A 6,000-nucleotide genomic window follows, 5' to 3' on the forward strand; every position below is an offset into this window, starting at 1 on the left:
GCAACTGTGTTTCAGTGTTTCTGACCCCGACCCTGTGCTCTGGTATCTCTGAAGCTGCCAGGCTTGAAGGGTATGTTAATGTCCTGTTGCTGGCCAGGCACGATGGCTCATGCCTGTAATCCCAGCACTTTGGGAGGCCGAGGCGGGCAGATCACTTGAGGTCAGGAGTTCAAGACCAGCCTGGTCAACATGGTGAAATCCCGTCTCTGCTAAAAATACAAAAATTAGCCAGATGTGGTGGCGTGCACCTGTAATCCCAGCTACTCAGGAGGGTGAGGCAGGAGAATAGCTTGAACTCAGGAGGCAGGGGTTGCAGTGAGCCAAGATCACGTCACTGCACTCCAGCCTAGGAGACAGAGCGAGAGTCCATCTCAAAAAAATAAAAAATAAAAATAAAAAAATCCTGTTGCTGCCATACAAACTGCCACACAAACTGCCACAAACTAGGTGGCTTAAAACAACAGAAATGTATTCCTTTACAGTTCTGAAGGCCAGAAGTCCAAAATCAAGGCGTCGGCAGGACCACACTCACCAAAAACTGTAGGGGAGAATCCTTCCTTGCCTCTTCCAGCTTCTGGTAGCCCCAAGCATTCCTCAGCTTGTGGCTGCATCAGTTCAGTCTCTGCCTCTGTCTTCACATGATCTTCTCCTTTGTGTGTCCATGTCTTCTTCTCTGTCTCTTATAAGGACATTTGTCACTGAGCACAGTGGCTCATGCTTGCAATCCCAGCACTTTGGGGAAGGCAAGGTGGGAGAATCATTTGAGGCCAGGAGTTCAAGACCAGCCCAGACAACATAGCAACACCCTCTCTTGAAGGGAAGGGAAGGGGAGGGGAAGGGAGGAAAGAGGGAGAGGAAGGAAGGAAGGAAGGCAGAAAGGAAGGAAGGAAGGAAGGAAGCAAGGGAGGGAGGGAGGCAGGAAGGGAGGGAGGGAGGGAGGGAGGGAGGGAGGGAAGATTCTTTCTATGTTTCCTGGTCAACATAGTGAGATGCTGTCTCTACAAAAGATCAAAAAATGTGTTGGCTGAGCATGAGCATGGTGGTGTGTGCCTGCAGTCCCAGCTACTTAGGAGGCTGAGGTTCAAGCATCACTTGAGCCCGGGATGTCAAGGCTGCAGTGAACTATGATCATACCACTTCATTCCAGCCCGGGTGCCAGAGGGAGATCCTGTCTCTTGTTTTGTTTTGTTGTTGTTACCAAGTCTCACTCTGTTGCACAGGCTGGAGGAGTGCAGTGGTGCAATCTCTGCTCACTGCAACCTCCGTCTCCCAGGTTCAAGCGATTCTCCTGCCTCAGCCTCCCAAGTAGCTGGAATTACAGGCATGCACCATCATGCCCAGCTAGTTTTTTATTTTATTTATTTATTTATTTATTTGAGATGGAGTCTCGCTCTGTCGCCCAGGCTGGAGTGCAGCAGTGCAATCTCGGCTCACTACAAGCTCCACCTCCTGGGTTCACGCCATTCTCCTGCCTCAGCCTCCCAAGTAGCTGGGACTACAGGCGCCCGCCACCACATCCGGCTAATTTTTTGTATTTTTAGTAGAGACAGGGTTTCACCACGTTGGTCAGGCTGGTCTCAAACTCCGACCCCAGGGGATCCGCCCGCCTCAGCCTCCCAGAGTGCTGGGATTACAGACATGAGCCACCGCACCCAGTCAATATTTATGTTTAATCCTTAGAGCAACTTGCATGTTTGCTCCAAGGTTTAAACATGAATACTAGCCAAGCTAATTGTGTTCCTCTCCTCCTATGCAGTGGCAGCAAACAGCAGTGCCCTCAGTAGTATACGCAGCCTGCTGCGTGTAGGGGTGGCCTTAAGGGACCTTGGAGATAGCCCTTTCCAATGTATGTTCATGTTTCTGATCTTGACCTCACCCCAGTCTAGACTCCAGACAGGTATGCGAGGCGCCTTGGAAAGCCCCAGGGTGTGGTGGCCAGGGTTCACATTGGCTAAGGCATCATGTCCGTCCGCACCAAGCTGCAGAACATGGAACATGTGATTGAGGCCCTACCCAGGGCCAAGTTCAAGTTCCCTGGCCACCAGAAGACCCACATCTCAAGGCGGTGGGACTTTACCAAGTTTAGTGCAAATGAATGTGAAGACACGGTGGCTGAGAAGTAGTTCATCCCAGATGGCTGTGGCATCAGATACATCCCCAATCATGGGCCCCTGGAATAGTGGCAAGCCCTGCTTACTCACACCCACCAATAAATCCTGCTTCCTGTCCAAACCGAAAAAAAAAAATGAACGGGACACAGTGGCTCACGCCTGTAATCCTAGCACTTTGGGAGCTGGAGGTGGGCAGGTCGATTGAGCCCAGGAGTTCAAGACCAGCCTGGGCAATATGGTGAAACCCTGTCTCTCCACAAAAAAACAAAAAACAAAAAAAGCAAAAATTAGCCGGTGTGGTGGTGCATGCCTGTAGTCCCACCCACTGGGGAGGCCGAGGTGGGAGGATCACTTGAGCCCAAGAGGTCAAGGCTGCAGTGAATCAAGATTGCGCCACTGCATTCCAGCCTGGGTGACAGAGAGAGACCTTGTCTCAAAAAAAAAAAAAAAAAAAGGTGGGGGGGAATAAATTTTGTGCAATACTTATTACAGGCCATGGTGCTGAGTAAGAGCTTCCTAAATGGGAATTGCTGTTGCCATCATCTAAGAATTTTTGACAGTTTTGAGGTCAGAGGAAACAAAGTAGAGATGATGAGACTTTTTCTTTGTCCTGGTAGAAAAATGGAACAATGAGGTCATAGCCTAGATGTGTGTTTTAGCTACATTTTTTTATTCCATGGTTGTAACCAAATTAAATAATATAGCTGGGCATGGTGGCACACACCTATAGTCATAGCTACTCGAGAGGGAGGCTGAGGCATGAGGATCACTTGAGCCCAGGAGTTTGAGACCAGCCTGGGCAACATAGGGAGAGCCCATCTCTTGAAAGAGTGAAGTGGCTCGCATCTGTAATTCCAGCACTTTTGGAGGCTAAGGCAGGAGAATTGTTTGAGCCCAGGAGTTTGAGATCAGCCTGGGCCACATAGCAAGATCCTGTCTCTACAAAAAAAAAAAAAAAACTATATTAGGTGCCTGTGGTCCTAGCTATTCAAAGGCTGAGTCAGGGCGCAGTGGCTCACGCCTGTAATCCCAGAAGTTTGGGAGGCCGAGGCAGGCGGATCACGAGGTCAGGAGATCGAGACCATCCTGGCTAACATGGTGAAACTCCGTCTCTACGAAAAATACAAAAACAAAATTAGCCAGGTGTGGCGGCGGGCACCTGTAGTCCCAGCTACTCGGGAGGCTGAGGTGGGAGAATGAGGTGAACCCAGGAGGCGGAGCTTGCAGTGAGACGAGATCGCACCACTGCACTCCAGCCTGGGTGACAGAGGAGACTCCATCTCAAAAAAATAAAAATAAAATAAAAAATAAAAAAATAAATTTAAAAAAAAAGGCTGAGAATGAAGCTGCAATGAGCTATGATTGCACCACTGCACTCCAGCCTAGACAACGGAGAGAGACCCTATCTTTAAAAAATATATAAAACAAAGAGCCTGAGTAACATGACAAAAGCCTGGGTAACATGGTGGAACCCTATCTCTACAAAAAAACACAAAAATTAACCAGGCATGGTGGCATGCATCTGCAGTCCCAGCTACTCAGGAGGCTGAGGTAGGAGGACCACTTGACACCGAGAGGTCAGGGCTACAGTGACCTATGATTGCACCACTATGCTCCAGCCTGGGTGACAGAGTGAGACCCTGTCTTTAAAAATATAATAAATAAAAGAAGAAATATAGTAGCTTTTTTTTTTTTTTTTTTTTTTTTGAGACAGAGTCTTGCTCTGTCACCCAGGCTGAAGTGCAGTGGCAGCATCTCAGTTCACTGCAACCTCTGCCTCCCAGGTTCAAGCAATTCTCCTGCCTCAGCCTCCCAAGTGGCTGGGATTACAGGCGCCTGCCACCACACCTGGCTAATTTTTGTATTTTTAGTAGTGATGGGGTTTCGCCATGTTGGTCAGACTGGTCTTGAACTCCCGACCTCAGGTGATCCACCCACCTCGGCCTCCCAAAGTGCTGGGATTACAGGCATGTAATTACCAAGTCCAGCCTATAGTAGCTTAAATAAGATGAAAGTCTATTTTTCTGTCATGTAAAGGCCTAGTGAACACCCACATCTAGAATAGTAGCCAAGGATGTCAGAGATCGAGGCTCCTTCTACCTGGTTGTTCTGCTGCCCTCACCTCACACTTCCATTGTGTGGTCCAAAATGGCTGCTCCAGCTCCCACCAACACATCCACATTCCAACCATTGGGAAGAAGAAACAAAAGTCAACTGTATGACCCTACCTTTAAAGCTACAACCCATAAGTCATACACATCATACACATCACATCCTATTTGGCCAGAATTTAGTCACATGACCACACCTATCACAACAGAGGCTGGAAAATGTGGTTTTATCTGGGCGGCATGTACCTAGCCAAAATTCAGGGGTTCTGTTACAAAAGGAAGAGGAGAGAATGGTTATTGAGGGGCCACACATGTATCTGTCACAACCAGGGCTCTGCCACCAAATGACTAAATGACTCAAGGTGAAGTGACTTCACCACACTGAGCCTCAGCTTCCTCACCTGTAAAAAGGGAATCCCCCCGACCCCTTGGGGTTGATGGGTTGTTGGGCATTTAATGAAAGTGTGGGTGTCAGGCACTTAGCACAGGACCTGGCCCATCATCAGCCTGGAGTGTATTGGAAGTCCTCTTGTGTTTGTGGATCTAGGCTGTGGGTGATGTGGCTTTTCGTGTATGAGAAACTGTACCCAGGCCTGAGAGCTGAACCCAGCACTGAACTTTGTAAGTAACTTCTCTAAAACAAGGGATCTGGCCTCTGTACACATGGAAATCCCCTCTCAGCCTCCTAGACCTTGGGACTGGGCACATGGCCTTCCACAGTCTTCCCCCTTCCGCTGGAGAAAGGCAGACTCCAAAGATGGGGGAAGGGTCCTGCTTGGGGTCTCCAGCCTCCCAGCCTCCACAGAATTAAGCACTCATAGCCTGGCCAACATGGTGAAACCCCATCTGTTCTAAAAATACAAAAATGTGCTGAATATGGTGGCACACATCTGTAGTCCCAGCTACTAGGGAGACGGAAGTGAGAGGATTGCTGGAACCTGGGAGGGGGAGGTTGCAGTGAGCCAAGATCGTGCCACTGCACTTCTAGCCTGGGTAACAGAAAAAAATAATAATAATTTAATCACTCACCCCTCAACTTCCAAAGCTCCTCATGGGTGACAGTCCTAGCATTCCGGGGACAGCTCTAACGCCAGAAGTCATACCTTCAATGCATTTCTCAGGGCCCCACTTGCTTGTCCTCACCACATTGAGTAAACCCAGAAAGGCAGAGGACATCTCTCCTAGAAGCGTGCATGAAATCTGCCAGATTCTAAATGCCTGTGACATTCCAAAAAATGACTTTAAGAGCATTGGCCGGGCACAGTGGCTCACACCTGTAATCCCAACCCTTTGGGAGGCTGAGGTGGGAGGACAGACTGAGCCCTGGAGTTCAAGACCATCCTGGGCAACATGGGTAGACCCCGGCTCTAACCCCAAACACGGTGGCATGTGCCTGCAGTCCCAGATACTCAGAAAGCTGAGGTGGGAGGATCGCTTGAGCCCAGGAGGTTGAGGCTGCAGTGAGCTGTGACCATGTCACTGCACTCCAGCCTGAGTGACATAGAGAGACTTTGCCTCAAACACACACACACACACACACACACACACACACACACACACACACACACAGAGTCAGGGGACGGTGGCTCACACCTGTAATCCCAGCACTTTGGGAGGCCAAGGTGAGTGGACAGGCCAGGAGTTCAAGACCAGCCTGGGCAACATGGCAAAATCCCATCTCTACAAAAATTAGCCAGGTATGGTGGCACCCAGCAACTTGAGAGACTTAGGTGGAAGGATTGCTTGAACCCAGAGGCAGAGGTTGCAGTGAGCTGTGA

The 6,000-nt window shown here is 49.4% G+C and overlaps 1 pseudogene; it reads left to right on the plus strand.

Annotated features, from left to right (window-relative positions):
• Positions 1 to 1,712: 1,712 nt before the first annotated feature.
• Positions 1,713 to 1,837, plus strand: LOC112130287 (small nucleolar RNA SNORA70; annotated as a pseudogene).
• Positions 1,838 to 6,000: the final 4,163 nt, after the last annotated feature.

This window comes from Pongo abelii, chromosome 20 (genome assembly GCF_028885655.2).
Source record: "Pongo abelii isolate AG06213 chromosome 20, NHGRI_mPonAbe1-v2.0_pri, whole genome shotgun sequence".
Classification (NCBI taxonomy): Eukaryota; Metazoa; Chordata; class Mammalia; order Primates; family Hominidae; genus Pongo; species Pongo abelii.